Below are 16,576 nucleotides of genomic sequence, written 5' to 3'. Positions count from 1 at the left end.
CACTGAAAAAATCTTTGTCCTAAACGATCATGCTCTTTGTGATCCCATTTCTTTTGTTTTTTTGTCAGCTGATGAGATGTATAAACGCTGCAGTGGAAGTTTTAATTGTTGGGATTAAAAGGATTAAAGAGAAACTTCAAATATAAAGAACAACTATCTTTATTAATGTGTTTAGAAAATATCCTCTCAAAACTAAACACTCTCAAAGCTCTCTCTTAATCTCATGGCTTATGTCACAACTCAACATAGCCTTTATATCAAAACACAAATCCTAAACCTATTAGGAAAACACCAATATTTAGATTACTCCTAAATATTTCTTGAGCTTATCTTCTTTCTTATTCTTAATAGTCCATTGTAAGAATAACTTGGGCCTTAAGGTTCAAAGCTTATCCAACAATCTCCCTCTTAAGTTTTGAATATTCTTCCGCAACATCTTGAACTCCTAGCAACCTTCTCATTTCAATAAACTGAATTCTTGCCAAAGCCTTTGTCAAAATGTCTGCCTTCTGATCAGCTCCAGGAATGTGATCAATATAGATGAGCTCCCTCTCAACACATTCACGAATGAAGTGAAATCTCTTGTGAATGTGTTTACTCTTACCGTGAAATACAGGGTTCCTCGCGAGACCAATAGCAGCTTTGTTGTCGACATACAACATGATCTGCTTGCTTCTCCATCCTGTAGCTTCACATAAGAGATCCTGAAGCCAAATCGCTTGCTTAGCTCCCTTTGTTGCAGCCATAAACTCGGCCTCACATGATGACATCGCAACAGTGTCTTGTTTCTACGAACACTAAGTAACAGGGGTGCTTCCAAAGAAGAACACATGACCAGTTGTGCTCCTCCCATCATCCTGATCAACGTTGTGACTACTGTCAGTGAATCCTACAAGCTCCTTTGATCCTCCTCGCTTGTACTTCAGTCCGTATGAAGCAGTTCCTCTCAGATAACGCAAGATTTGCTTCATGACTTCACCATGCGACTTGCGTGGACTCTGCATATACCTGCTAATAATTCCAACAGCAAACGCAAGGTCGGGGCGAGTATGTACCAAATACCTTAAGCAGCCAACAAATCTCCTATAACGAGTGGAATCAATTTCAGCTTCATCAAGTGCTTTCGACACCTACAATCCGAACTCCATTGGTATCAACGTCGGATTGCAGCTTGCTAGTCCAGCCTCAACTAATAGCCTTCTCGCATATCCTTCTTGCTTAATTGTGATCCCATCTATCTCTTGCTTCACTTCAATACCGAGATAGTATGTGAGTTTACCAAGGTCTGTCATCTCGAACTTTGCAGACATTCCTTTCTTGAACTCGAGTATAGCCATATGATATGTCTATATTTTGTCTCTGCTAAGCATGTTTTTGTCACGCATCTAGTTAGGATAACTAATTGTTTTGCATGAATTTCTACTCTCTTTTGTACACTTTTCATATTTAGGTAGTTCTTGCATTATCTTCGCATACATCGTGCATTTTGGAGTATTTTAGGTATTTAGGAGACTTTGGAGCCAGGCTGTCTCGATTTGCGCCATCACTCCGTCATCACACATCCGCTCGAGTCGTGCCATCACTCCGTCATCACACATCCGCTCGGGTCGCGCCATCACTCCGTCATCACACATCCGCTCGGGTCGCGCCGTCACTCCGTCATCACACATCCGCTCGAGTCGCGCCATCACTCCGTCGTCGACTACCGTTTGAGCCGACGCCATCACTCACTTGAGCCACTTCTCGTTCGCACATGTCAGGATAGACGTTCCATCTTACACGCTTCAGGAGATTCCCAAACCGACTCTTCATCTTGTCGTTTTAAGTTTTAGGGATTTTATGTCTTTACTATAAATACGTTTTGTTAAGTCTCCGCGACAACATCTTAGTTTTTATCTCGTTTTTATTTTGTAAGGTTTCCCTAGCCACCAAGAACCGTTCCCAGACTTTGTATTCAGATATCTTTTGATACATTGAGTATTTGCATTTGATTTCTTCTACAAACTTGTTTATCTCATTTTTACCTATCTAAGAATGCTTGTTTCAATGTTTTCTGAGTTTGTATTGTTGATGATGATTTCCGGATCTGAGTAGTGCGTTAGTTCTTGAGGATGGGATAGATTAGGGGGAGGATCTTAGGATGTAGGGTGTTTAAGCTTGATTTGTATGATTCCCTTCTAGACTAGAGTTAGAATTACTAGTTTCTCTCTGATCAATTGGAACTAGGTTTGAGACATTTCCACACCCAAAAGGTGTTCAATGAAATGTCTGACCAACTAGTGCCAGAGACTTACGTTCCTAGCCTAAGAGATTAGTTGTCTAGGATGTTTGTTGACGTGAATGAACTTGTTTGTCATGCCTGCTCGACCACGTTTCTCTAGCGAGAGCTAGGTATGGAAGTGGTTGAGTCTGAGTAGCTTTTACCAAGAGATTGGATTGGCTAAGTTGTGATGTTTATTGTTTAGGGAAAGATTGCTTGTGGCATGTTAAACACTCTGTAGACTAGGATACTCCACCGACATCAATTACTACCATCCTTAGGACTTTTATCCTTTTGATTGATATTACATTCCTGAGATTGTTTTGCTTCTTGCTTTTTAGTTCATGCTTAGACTCGTTTCTGTTTTTATTAATTTTCATTTCTTGTCTTGCATTCTCGTTTCTAGTTCCATAACACATTTCCGTTTGCATTTTTGTCATTCTAGGATTGTTAGAAAAAACACTCTTTTTGAATTGGCTTGACTTGTGATTCCTTGATTGCATCTTGATTGCTAGCAACATCCCATTTGGATTGACACCTTAAATACTACAACACTTAAGGTTAATTGAACCTACTAGGATAAGACACACAAAAATCCTAGTATCAATTTGGCGCCGTTGCCATTTGGGATTCGTTTGGCTACATTTAAGATTTCAAATTTTGCAAGATTAAGTTCCCTTACACTTATCATTCCGAGTACTGACTTGCTTTGGTTTTCTGCTTGTTTGTTTTGCATCTCAGGTACCTGTTGATTGCAACCTTGCATGCACACCAGATCAAGAGGGCATCAGAATCTCGTTCCTGTTATCGATGAAATCATTCGGTTGCAACGCCCACGACAAGCTCGTCAACCCGTTGAGCATCCCGCACACGTCACTATGGAACAACAGCATGAACCACATTAGGGACCGCGAAACATTGGTGCTGGGGATGCACCGAACACTCACACTCAACGTGCTGGAATCGTCCCTCCCGCCGTGCCGAAGAACAACTTCGAGATCAAAAGTAGTCTGATTACCATGATCCAAGGAAACAAGTTTCACGGGTTGCCTATGGAGGATCCACTCGACCACTTGGACGAGTTCGACCGTCTTTGTGGTCTCACCAAGATCAACGGCGTGAGTGAGGATGGTTACAAGTTGCGCCTCTTCCCTTTCTCCCTGGGAGACAAGGCTCATCAATGGGAGAAAAACCTTCCCAAGGGATCCATCACCACCTGGGATGGTTGAAAGAAAGCATTCTTGGCCAAGTTTTTCTCCAACTCCAGAACAGCACGTCTCAGGAATGAGATTTCCAGCTTCACTCAGAAGAGCTCAGAATCATTCTGTGAAGCATGGGAGCGTTTCAAGGGTTACCACAGCCAGTGCCCACACCATGGTTTCAGCAACGAGTCATTACTGAGTACCCTCTACCGTGGTGTCCTTCCCAAAATACGTATGCTGCTTGATACCGCTTCTAATGGTAACTTCCTGAACAAGGATGTCGATGAAGGTTGGTAACTGGTGGAGAATCTCGCTCAGTCCGACGGCAACTACAACGAGGATTATGACCGCACATTTCACGGCGACGCTGGATCTGAAGAGAAGTACAAGAAGGACCTCAAGAATGTCAATAAGAAGCTTGACCGTATCTTGCTGAGCCAGCAGAGGAGCGTCCACTTCGTCTTTGAGGACGACCCTTTCCAAGTTCCAGATGGGGAGGGTGAGCAGAGTGAGGAGATCAGCTATGTTCAGAATCAGGGTGGATACAACAAAGGTTACAACCCCTACAAGACGAACCCCAATTTGTCGTACCGAAGTACCAATGTTGCTAATCTACAAGATCAGGTGTACCCGCCGCAACAACAACAGCAAGGGCAACAAAAACCTTTTGTGCCTTATAATCTGGGATTCATTCCAAAACAACAGTTCCAGCACGGTTACCAACCTCCCACAGCACCACCGCCAGGATTCCGCCCTCAACCAGTTCAGCCTACACCAACCCCAGATCAAGAAATGAAGCAGATGATGCAACAAATTCTTCAAGGCCAAGCTAGCGGTTCCATGGATACTGCAAAGAAGTTCGCTGACCTTAGTCAGAGGATGGAATGTTCCTACAATGATCTGAACGTCAAATTCGAAACTCTGAATTCAAAGATAAGGTACATGGAGGGCCAATCGGCTTCTACTTCTGCCCCAAAGCCTGGCCAATTCCCAGGTAAAGCTGTTCAGAACCCCAAGGAGTTCGCCAATGCCATCACACTGAGAAGTGGGAAAACATTGCCTCCAAGGCAAGGAGTTCCAGATGTCACTGAGGACAGTGAGGAATTAGCTGGGGAGGATTTTGGTCAGGATGACGCTCAGACGGAGAACCCAGACGAAGCAGTCAAAGACTCGGTTGAACCAGTGACGCTGTCCGAACATGAAGCAGTTAAGGAGCCTGTTGTTTCTGAAGACAGACCTGCAAGGTTCATCCCTCCACCGTACAAGCCTCCTCTACCTTTTCTAGTGAGGTTCAAGAAACAGCTTACTGAGAAGTACAAAGCCTTGTTCGAAAAGCAAGTCGAGGAGATTGAGTTGAGAATGCCATTGATGGATGCATTCGCACTTGTTCCTCACTACCAGAAATTCCTCAAGGTCTTGGTGATGGAGAGATCAAAAGAAGTTCAAGGCATGGTTGTACTAAGTCTTGAGTGCAGTGCAATCATCCAGAAGAAGGTTGTACCCAAGAAACTCAAAGATCCTGGATCATTTACTCTACCCTGCTCAATTGGACCTATGTCTTTTGAGAGGTGCTTATGTGATCTTGGCGCTTCAGTGAATCTGATGCCATTCTCTGTGGCTAAGAGGTTGGGTTTCACAAGGTTTAAGGGATGCGATATCTCCCTCATCCTGGCAGATAGATCAGTGAGACTTCCACATGGTATCTTAGAGGACTTACCTGTCAGGATCAGAGACGTGGAAGTGCCAACCGACTTCGTGGTTCTGGAGATGGATGAAGAACCTAAAGATCCTCTGATTTTAGGAAGACCCTTCCTAGCGACTGCTGGAGCCATCATTGATGTCAGAAATGGCAAGATTGACCTCAATCTGGGCGACGACTTCACTATGAAGTTTGACATCAAGGATACCTTGAAGAAGCCAACGATAGGAGGACAAGTCTTCTACATTGAAGAGATGGATAAATTGGCTGACGAGTTGTTGGAGGAACTAGCTGAAGAAGATCATCTCAAAACCGCTCTAACCAAGGATGGAGAAGAAGGGTTTCTACATGGGGAGACCACTTGTTACAAGAATCTACTAGATTCCCACAAAGAAACGGATGGATCAGAGGAATTCGAGCAGATATCTGACGCAGAGGAGGTATGTGCAGTTGAGACAGAGAGTTCAGAACGTGATATCTGCCGTTCGACCGACGTCAAGACCCGACTCGAGACACCATTGTCCCGTTCGATCGAGTCGCACCCCTCTCACTCGACCGCGATCATTCCAGACTCCCGTGCTGACGACTGGTCGGAACTGAAAGCTCCAAAGGTAGAACTCAAAACTCTTCCTTCCGGGCTCAGGTACGTCTTTCTGGGAACCAATTCTACTTATCCTGTTATAGTGAATGCTAGGTTGAGTGATGATGAATTGGGGATGCTAGTAACTGAGCTAAAAAAGTATAGAAAGGCTATTGGTTATTCTTTAGATGACATCAAGGGAATTTCACCTAGTCTTTGCACCCATAGGATCAATCTTGAAAATGAATCATATGCTAGTATTGAACCTAGGGCTGGGCAAAATAACCGATAACCAAATAACCGACCGAAACCGAACCGAAAAAAACTAAACCGAACCTAACCGAAATTCTTCAAATACCCGAATGGTTAGTAAAAATCTATATCCAAACTAACCGAAACCGAACCGAACCGAACCGACAATTAAATGGTTAACCGAAATATCCGAAAACCTAGAAGATATCAAATATTATATACTTAATATTATGCAAAACTATAAAATAAACTTAAAATATAAATTATTTCTAGATTCAAAACAATTAAATATTTTAAATAATCAATATATGTAAATGTTATTATTTTGAATTTACAAAGTTAAATACTATTTTGTAAAATTGAATCAATATTTTTCCCTACTTTGTATTTTTGTTATTGTATATTTGGTTAATTTTGGTTATATTCGGTTAGTTTTGGTTATATTTGGTTTATTTGGTTAATGTTAATATAATTTATGTTAGTTATGGTTATTTATTTAAATAACCAAACCGAAACCGAACCGAAAGAAACCGAACCGAACTAAACCGAAATTTCATAAATATCCAAATGGTTACTATATTACTATATCCAAAATAACCGAAACCGAATACAACCGAACCGAAACCGAATGGTTAACCGAATGCCCAGGCCTAATTGAACCCCAAAGAAGATTGAATCCTAATCTGAAAGAGGTAGTTAAGAAAGAAATCCTGAAACTACTTGATGCTGGAGTTATCTACCCTATCTCTGATAGTACTTGGGTATCTCCAGTACACTTTGTACCTAAAAAGGGAGGCATAACTGTGATCAAAAACGACAAAAATGAGTTAATCCCAACTAGAACCATCACATGACATAGGATGTGTATAGATTATAGGAAGTTGAATGCTGTATCTAGGAAAGATCATTTTCCTCTGCCTTTCATTGATCAAATGTTGGAAAGACTAGCTAGTCATCCCTATTATTGTTTCCTTGATGGGTATAGTGGATTCTTCCAAATCCCTATCCACCCAAATGACCAGGAAAAGACAACATTTACTTGTCCTTATGGCACTTTCGCCTACAGACGCATGCCATTTGGTTTGTGCAATGCTCCGGCCACCTTTCAGAGGTGCATGACTTCAATTTTCTCGGATTTAATTGAGGAGTCAGTGGAAGTGTTTATGGACGACTTCTCTGTATACGGTTCCACTTTCTCCTCCTGTTTGTTGAATCTGTGCAGGGTATTGATGCGATGTGAGGAGACGAACCTGGTGCTGAACTGGGAGAAGTGCCATTTCATGGTTGAAGAAGGGATCATTCTGGGACACAAGATTTCTGAAAGGGGAATTGAGGTCAACAAGGCAAAGATTGAGGTCATGGTTCAGCTTCAACCGCCTAAGACAGTGAAGGACATCAGGAGTTTTCTGGGACATGCTGGGTTTTACAGGAGATTCATCAAGGACTTCTCAAAAATTGCAAGACCTTTGATAAGGTTGCTGTGCAAGGAGGTTGAGTTCGAATTTGATGCAGCATGTTTGGAAGCCTTCAGCAAGATCAAGGAAGCCTTGGTATCAGCACCCATAGTGCAAGCTCCGAATTGGGATCATCCTTTTGAAATCATGTGTGATGCTTCAGACTTCGCAGTTGGAGCAGTTCTGGGACAGAGTATTGACAAGAAGCTTCATGTCATCTACTATGCGAGTCGCACCTTGGACGAGACCCAGGGAAGGTATGCTACCACAGAGAAGGAACTCCTGGCAGTTGTGTTTGCATTCGAGAAATTCAGGAGTTATCTTGTGGGTTCGAAGGTCATTATGTATACCGATCATGCCGCTCTGAGACACATCTACTCGAAGAAGGATACCAAACCGAGACTGTTGAGATGGATCCTGCTTCTCCAGGAGTTTGACATGGAGATAGTTGACAAGAAAGGAATAGAAAATGGAGTTGCATACCACTTGTCAAGGATGAGGATTGAAGATGCTGTTCCAATAGATGACTCAATGCCTGAGGAACAAGTTCTGGTCGCCCAGGTTTGTGAGCAAATGCATGACGCCGGGGTTGAGAACCTAAAAATCAACTGTATGGCGATCACCTCGGATACTGTGCCATGGTATGCTGATTTCGTGAATTAAAAGGTCTGTGGAGAAGTGGATCCCTACGTGAAGAAGAAGTTTTTCAGAGAAGTCAACCACTAATTCTGGGATGAACCCTATTTGTACAAAAGAGGTTCTGACGGTCTGTTCAGAAGATGCATAGCAGAAGGGGAAGTACAAGGAGTGCTTGAGCACTGTCACGGCTCCACCTATGGAGGTCACTTCGCCACATTCAAGACAGCTCAGAAGGTTCTCCAAGCAGGTCTCTGGTGGCCAACCTTGTTCAAGGACGCTCACAGTTTCATCACCAAGTGTGATGCTTGCCAGAGGATGGGCAACATCACAAGGAGGAACGAGATGCCCCAGAACCCGATCTTAGAAGTTGAGATATTTGATGTTTGGGGTATCGACTTCATGGGTCCTTTCAACCTGCCATCGAATGGCAACGTCTATATTCTGGTGGCAGTTGATTATGTTTCTAAGTGGGTCGAAGCCATTGCCAGTCCTACCAATGATCACAAGGTTGTTCTGAAGTTGTTCAAAAGTATAATTTTTCCAAGGCAGGGATACCTAGAGCAGTGATCAGCGATGGCGGAACTCATTTCATCAACAAAGTGTTTGAGAGTATGCTGAGAAAGTATGGGGTCAAGCACAAGGTATCTACTGCGTATCACCCTCAGACCAGCGGGCAGGTCGAAGTTTCGAATAAGCAGATCAAGGGAATCTTGTCAAGGATCGTTGGAGTTTCGAAGAAAGATTGGTCTGTCAAGCTGGACGAGACTCTCTGGGCATACAGAACAGCGTTCAAGAAGCCAATAGGACGAACACCTTTTCAGTTGATCTATGGTAAAGCATGTCATCTCCCTGTAGAGGTTGAGTATAAGGCACTTTGGGCTATCAAGTTGCTGAACTTGGATATTGACGCAGCTCAGGCTAAGAGGACTCTTGATCTACATGAGTTGGAAGAAATCAGACTTGACGCCTATGAGAGCTCAAAGATCTACAAAGAAAGGACCAAAAATTTTCATGACAAGAAAATCGTTGTCAAGGAGCTCAAGACTGGGGATCAAATTTTGCTTTTCAACTCCAAACTTAAGTTATTTCGTGGAAAGCTTAAGTCTAGGTGGTCTGGACCTTTTGACGTCAAGGAAGTTCTGCCATTCGGAGCTATCACTCTTCTGAACAAGGATGGTAGTGAATTCACTGTAAATGGTCAGAGAGTCAAGAAATATTTAGCTGATCAAGTCCGACCAGAGGGGATCTCTGTGCCCCTCTATGAACCACCAAAAGCCTAAAAAGCTGAAAAGTCAAGCTAGTGACTGTAAACAAGCTCACTTGGGAGGAAGTCCCAAAGGTATCACTGTAAATAATTTTTAGGATTCTTGTGTTTTTAATTTTTGTTTTTGGTTTTCTTGTATTCAGGAATTTACAGAAGGGAGTCTAAGCAACAATAAAAAATGCGGTTAGAAGAGTGAATTTAGAGTGAAGTCGAGTATGATGAGTTCAACAGAAGAGATTGGGAATAAAAAAATATATATAAGGGAGAAGCAGATTCAAGGAGAGACTGTTGGTTTAATGCGGGAACAGAAGACAATATGGAGAAGGAATCTTAATTATTGGTTTTATCAATTTCCTCCTCTCACCCACGTGCCCATCATTTCACCTCCTCTCACCCTTGTTTCCCCCCACTAGACAAACATCCTGTATGTCTCATCCTCTCAAATCATCCCACTACCACTATCTTTTTCTCTCCACTTGCACGACATTTCTCTCCATCACCCCTATCCTCACAATTCTCCTTCTCTTTTTAAACCACCTCTTATCTCTTTTCTTCACTCTCAACTCACCAACCCACAACAATCATCACTCTCCCATCTCCCTTTTGCTCGAAACTATTGCACACAACCATCATCGACGGACCACCGGAGTTACCCTGCTCGAGCCGCCGTGCTGTTAATTCGATCGAGCCACATCTGTTGTGACTCGACCCCCGGTGTACTGCTCACGTTCCACTCGACCATCTCCGGACTCACCTCACTCGAGTCGCGCCATCACCACTTCACTCGATCGGTTTTCTCGCTCTGTCGTCACCAATCGTTCCACCGAAGTCACCACCGTTCGAGTCGACCGAATCCGACTCTGCTCGAGTCACCGTCAGAATCACGACTCGACCCTCACCAGACCCACGTCTCTCCCGTCACGCTCTCCACTCGACCCTCGCCGTCAAGCTCTCGATCGAGTCGCGCCATCACGACTCGACCCACATCCGATCGAGTCACGCCATCGCCGGACCATCTCGCTCGAGTCGATCCACGTCTCTCCCGTCACCATCCACTCGACCCTCGCCGTTAAAATTTCGATCGAGTCACGCCATCAAAGCACCGTCCACTCGATCCAGCTCGTTTGATTCACCGACGCGAACCATACTTGTCTTTGCGGTTTGATACACTCCTCTCTTAGCATTCTAAATATCAATGTTGTTAATTGCTCTTATTATTAGCTCACTAACGTATTAACGTTTAGCTTTGAGTTTACATGTTTCAGAGGAACAGAAAAAGTACTGAGCTTATACACGAGATGAGAGAGGCATATGGTTGTGTTGCTGGAGAACGTTCATCCCCAGAATCCATGGCGAAGCGTTTCATGAAAATGAGAAACATGGTTGACGAGGTTGTTGGGGGTTCAGAACAACCAGCGAGTTCAAGCAGACCAGATAAACCGCTCTCCAAGAGCAAGAGTCGCGGGAAAAGACCGGCACGAGTTTCCCTCTCCAGAGACGAAGGCAGTGATTACAAACAGGAAGAACCTGCGTCGCGTCCAGCACAAGAGCCAAGGAAATCTGTACGACGACGACAATATGAGACGAAGCTGACTCCCAAAGAGTACTATGAGCTGTTCCAATAGTGCGAGTTCAGTGGAACAAGATATCCACATCCTGAGACGATGGAGCTACTAGGGATTGGGGAGGATGTTCAGTACTTGTTTCGGCGATGTCATCTGGAGAGAATTATGAACACCCCCAAGAGTGGATACAGAGAGGAGACAATTCAGTTCCTTTCTACCTTGGAGATGCACTGGTACGCGGATGAGCCAGGCATGATGTCTGATGGAGGATTGGGCTACATTACCTTCCGCGTTCATGGCCAGTTCTGCAATCTTCCATTCCGAGCCATCGAGAGATATTCGGTTTTCCCAGCAGAACAGGCACCACGCCGCAGTTTGACAGGAATGAGATATCTGCTCTCTGGGCAACGATCGGAAGCACGCCAACATTTACTACATCAAAAACAAAGGCGACGAACCTGAGAAGCCCAGTGTTGCGTTACTTCCAGAAAGCGGTCGCAAATGCCTTTTATGCCAAGGAGATTAAGGGATATATTACTTATGGCGAGCTTGAGATGATCGATCTGGCACTTAAAGGACTCTCGTTCACTTCCATGGATTGTACTGCGCTGCAAGGCGATATGTCCAACACCTCCGTCTCGCTCTACCTTCTCAACTACATCATGTCATACAAGACTTGGGTCTCGAGACTCACCAGCAACCGCACTCCAGGAGTAATGTGTATGGGAGGTATTGATATGTCTATATTTTGTCTCTGCTAAGCATGTTTTTGTCACGCATCTAGTTAGGATAACTAATTTTTTTGCATGAATTTCTACTCTCTTTTGTATACTTTTCATATTTAGGTAGTTCTTGCATTATCTTCGCATACCTCTTGCATTTTCGAGTATTTCAGGTATTTAGGAGACTTTGGAGCCAGGCTCTCTCGAGTCGCGCCATCACTCCGTCATCACACATCCGCTCGAGTCGCGCCATCACTCCGTCATCACACATCCGCTCGGGTCGCGGCATCACTCCGTCATCACACATCCGCTCGGGTCGCGCCATCACTCCGTCATCACACATCCGCTCGGGTCGCGCCGTCACTCTGTCATCACACATCCGCTCGAGTCGCGCCATCACTCCGTCGTCGACTACCATTTGAGCCGACACCATCACTCACTCGAGCCACTTCTTGTTCGCACATGTCAGGAAGACGTTCCATCTTACACGCTTCAGGAGATTCTAAACCGACTCTTCAACTTGTCGTTTTAAGTTTTAGGGATTTTATGTCTTTACTATAAATACGTTTTGTTAAGTGTCCGCGACAACATCTTATTTTTTATCTCGTTTTTATTTTGTAAGGTTTCCCTAGCCACCAAGAACCGTTCCCAGACTTTGTATTCAGATATCTTTTGATACATTGAGTATTTGCATTTGATTTCTTCTACAAACTTGTTTATCTCATTTTTACCTATCTAAGAATGCTTGTTTCAATGTTTTCTGAGTTTGTATTGTTGATGATGATTTCCGGATCTGAGTAGTGCGCTAGTTCTTGAGGATGGGATAGATTAGGGGGAGGATCTTAGGATGTAGGGTGTTTAAGCTTGATTTGTATGATTCCCTTCTGGACTAGAGTTAGAATTACTAGTTTCTCTCTGATCAATTGGAACTAGGTTCGAGACATTTCCACACCCAAAAGGTGTTCGATGAAATGTCTGACCAACTAGTGCTAGAGACTTACGTTCCTAGCCTAAGAGATTAGTTGTCTAGGATGTTTGTTGACGTGAATGAACTTGTTTGTCATGCCGGCTCGACCACGTTTCTCTAGCGAGAGGTAGGTATGGAAGTGGTTGAGTCTGAGTAGCTTTTACCAAGAGATTGGATTAGCTAAGTTGTGATGTTCATTGTTTAGGGATAGATTGCTTGTGGCATGTTAAACACTCTGTAGACTAGGATACTCCACCGACATCAATTACTCCCATCCTTAGGACTTTTATCCTTTTGATTGATATTACATTCTTGAGATTGTTTCGCTTCTTGCTTTTTAGTTCATGCTTAGACTCGTTTCTGTTTTTATTAATTTTCATTTCTTGTCTTGCATTCTCGTTTCTAGTTCCAGAACACATTTCCGTTTGCATTTTGGTCATTCTAGGATTGTTAGAAAAAACACTCTTTTTGAATTGGCTTGACTTGTGATTCCTTGATTGCATCTTGATTGCTAGCAACATCCTATTTGGATTGAAACCTTAAATACTACAACACTTAAGGTTAATTGAACCTGCTAGGATAAGACACAAGAAAATCTAGTATCAATTTGGCACCGTTGCCAGGGATTCTTTTTGCTACATTTAAGATTTCAAGTTTTGCAAGATTAAGTTCTATTACACAATCAATCTGAGTACTAACTTGTTTTGGTTGTCTGCTTGTTTGTTTTGCATCTCAGGTACCTGTTGATTGCAACCTTGCATGCACACCAGATCAAGAGGGCATCAGAATCTCGTTCCTGTTATCGACGAAATCAATCGGTTGCAACGCCCACGACAAGCTCGTCAACCCACTAATCATCCCACACACGTCACTATTGAACAACAGCATGAAACACATCAGGGACCGCAAAACATTGGTGCTGGGGATGCACCGAACACTCACACTCAACATGCTGGAATCGTCCCTCCCGCCGTGCAGAACAACAACTTCGAGATCAAAAGTGGTCTGATCACCATGATCCAAGGAAACAACTTTCACGGGTTGCCTATGGAGGATCCACTCGACCACTTGGACGAGTTCGACCGTCTTAGCAGTCTCACCAAGATCAACGGCGTGAGTGAGGACGGTTACAAGTTGCGCCTCTTCCCATTCTCCTTGGGAGACAAGGCTCATCAATGGGAGAAAAACCTTCCCAAGGGATCAATCACCACCTGGGATGGTTGCAAGAAGGCATTCTTGGCAAAGTTTTTCTCCAACTCTAGAACAACACGTCTCAGGAATGAGATTTCCAGCTTCACTCAGAAGAGCTCAGAATCATTCTGTGAAGCATGGCAGCGTTTCAAGGGTTACCACAGCCAATGCCCACTTTATGGATTCAGTAACGAGTCACTGCTGAGCAGTCTCTACCATGGTGTACTTCCGAAGATACGCATGCTGCTTGACACTACTTCAAATGGCAACTTCTTGAACAAAGACGTAGATGAAGGTTGGCAACTCGTCGAAAATCTCGCCCAGTCTGATGGCAACTACCATGACGACTATGATCGCACAGTTAGAGGAGATGCTGGCTCTGAGGAGAAGTACAAGAGAGACCTCAAGAATGTCAATGAGAAGCTTGATCGCCTCTTGCTCAACCAACAAAAGAGCATCCACTTCGTATCTGAGGGTGAACATTTTCACGTCCAAGATGGGGAGGGTGAGCAGTCTGAGGAGATCAGCTACGTCCAGAATCAAGGTGGATACAACAAGGGTTACAATCCCTATCAGACAAACCCCAATTTGTCTTACCGGAGCACAAACGTTGCAAATCCACAGGATCAGGTGTACCCTCCTCAGCAGCAACAACAAGGTCAACAAAAACCTTTTGTGCCTTACAATCAGGGATTTGTCCCTAAACAACAGTTCAAGCAAGGATACCAAGCTCCCTCAGGACCACCACCAGGATTCCGCCCTCAACCAGTTCAGCCTACTCCAACCCCAGATCAAGAAATGAAGCAAATGATGCAACAACTTCTTCAGGGTCAAGCTAGCGGATCTTTGGATACTGCTAAGAAGTTTGCTGAACTCAATCAGCGAATGGAGTGTTCATACAATGATCTTAATGTCAAGTTTGAAGCTCTTAACTCGAAGCTGAAGTACATGGAAGGCAAGACTGCTTCTACCCCAACACCTGGCCAACTACATGGAAAAGAAGTTCAAAATCCCAAGGACTATGCTACTATTCATGCTATCACCACCCAAGCTGTAGCTGTACGGCTCACTAAGGACAATGAGAGTTTAGATGGGGAGGATTTTCTTCAAGATGAAGTTCAGATAAAAGATCCCGTCAAGGTGCTCAAGGATCCAATTGAGTCAGCCAAGCAATCTGATCCTCAAGCTACTAAAGAACCCGCTGCTCCCAAGGATAAACCTGTGAGATTCATTCCTCCACCATACAAGCCACCTTTACCATTTCCAGTAAGGTTTAAGAAGCAGCTTACTGAGAAATATAAAGCTCTGTTCGAAAAAAAAGTGAAGGAGATTGAACTTAGGATGCCTTTGCTTGATGCATTTGCACTTGTGCCTCAATATCAAAAGTTTTTAACTGACTTGGTAACCGAAAAGACCAAAAAGAAGGAGGAGATAGCTAAAGGAGCTCAAGCTAAGGCTCTGGAAGATGAGAGGGCAGTGCATGACGTAGGTGGGGTTATTCATGAATGCAAGGCTGTTATTCAGAAGATGATTATCCAAAAGAAGCTAGAGGACCCTGGTTCTTTCACCTTGCCTTGTTCTCTAGGTCCATTGGCCTTCAAAAAGTGCCTATGCGACCTTGGTGCTTCAGTAAGCCTCTTGCCACTCTCTGTAGCTCAGAGGCTAGGATTCAACGAATACAAGTCATGTAACCTCCGCTTAATATTGGCTGATAGGACGACTAGATTGCCTCATGGTCTATTAGAGAATCTGCCCATCAAAATTGGACAAGCAGAGATTCCTACTGACTTTGTGGTGCTGGGAATGGATGAAGAGCCTAAAGATCCACTAATCATGGGAAGGCCTTTCTTAGCTACAGCTGGAGCAGTCATTGATGTCAAGAAGGGGGTGATTGATCTCAATCTGGGTAAGAATTTCAAGATGAAATTTGATATCAAGGATGCTAAGAAGAAGCCAACTATTGATGGGCAGACCTTCGTGATTGAAGAGAAAGATCAGAAAGCTGGGTTTGACATCTTTGAGGGTGTCAATGAGGCAGAAACAAGAGTTTGGGTAACCAAAGAAAAAACTCGAAGGGGCACTCAACCGTGTTCCAACCCGAGTGCAGTTGTTGCTCTCCCTAAGCGTCATGACCTGTTTCCTAAACTTCACCAACCGCAAGAGACAAGTCCTCCCGCGCTTGACAGTTTGTCTGAACTCCAAACTACCAAGATTCTAGGGAATTCAGTGAGAGAGTTAACAGCTATGGTGAAGGAGATGAGTGGGCAAATCAAGAAGCTCCAAGGTACAATGAGAAGTTCTCCTGTAAGGAAATTAAGGTGGAGGTTTGGGATAATGAAGAAGAGAAGTTCATTTATTGTTGAACCTGGGCATAATGTCAAAGAGTATCTGGCTAGACAAGACATACCAGAGGGGAGCTCACCACCTCTCTATGACCCTCCCAAAGCATAAGGAGTATGCAAAGTCAAGCTAGGGACTTTAAACAAGCTCACTTGGGAGGAAGTCCCAAAGGTATTACTGTAAATATTTTTTTAGGATCCTTGTATTTTTGATTTTCGTTTTTAGTTTTATTGTGTTCAGGAATCTACAGAAGGGAGTAAGAGCTCAACGCAAGTATCACTTCCATCGCTACCGTTCACCACCACTCGAGTCGGCATCGTGTGACTCTACCCATCCGGCGATCCCAGCTCGTTACACGACTCAACCGACACAACTCAATCCTCTGTTCCAAAGTATCCCGCTCGAGTCGACCATATCCCACTCGACCGACAAGCTCAACAC

At 43.9% G+C, this 16,576-nt stretch overlaps 2 non-coding genes and 1 pseudogene across 2 annotated transcripts; 1 reads left to right on the top strand and 2 right to left on the bottom strand.

The window, feature by feature from the left end:
* The window catches only part of LOC104789649 (LEAF RUST 10 DISEASE-RESISTANCE LOCUS RECEPTOR-LIKE PROTEIN KINASE-like 2.8), a 40,250-nt pseudogene that overhangs the window by 8,688 nt on the left and 14,986 nt on the right, over positions 1 to 16,576 (top strand).
* LOC147944718 (small nucleolar RNA R71) lies at positions 3,535 to 3,641 on the bottom strand. Its single transcript, XR_015558616.1, has one exon. It is a non-coding gene; the product is annotated as a small nucleolar RNA R71 (small nucleolar RNA).
* On the bottom strand, positions 13,874 to 13,980 carry LOC147944717 (small nucleolar RNA R71). Its single transcript, XR_015558658.1, has one exon. It is a non-coding gene; the product is annotated as a small nucleolar RNA R71 (small nucleolar RNA).

Source organism: Camelina sativa, chromosome 5 (genome assembly GCF_030686135.1).
Source record: "Camelina sativa cultivar CO46 ecotype springtype chromosome 5, ASM3068613v1".
Classification (NCBI taxonomy): Eukaryota; Viridiplantae; Streptophyta; class Magnoliopsida; order Brassicales; family Brassicaceae; genus Camelina; species Camelina sativa.
Note: the sequence above shows the minus strand (reverse complement) of the source record. Positions and strands in the feature narration are given on the sequence as shown.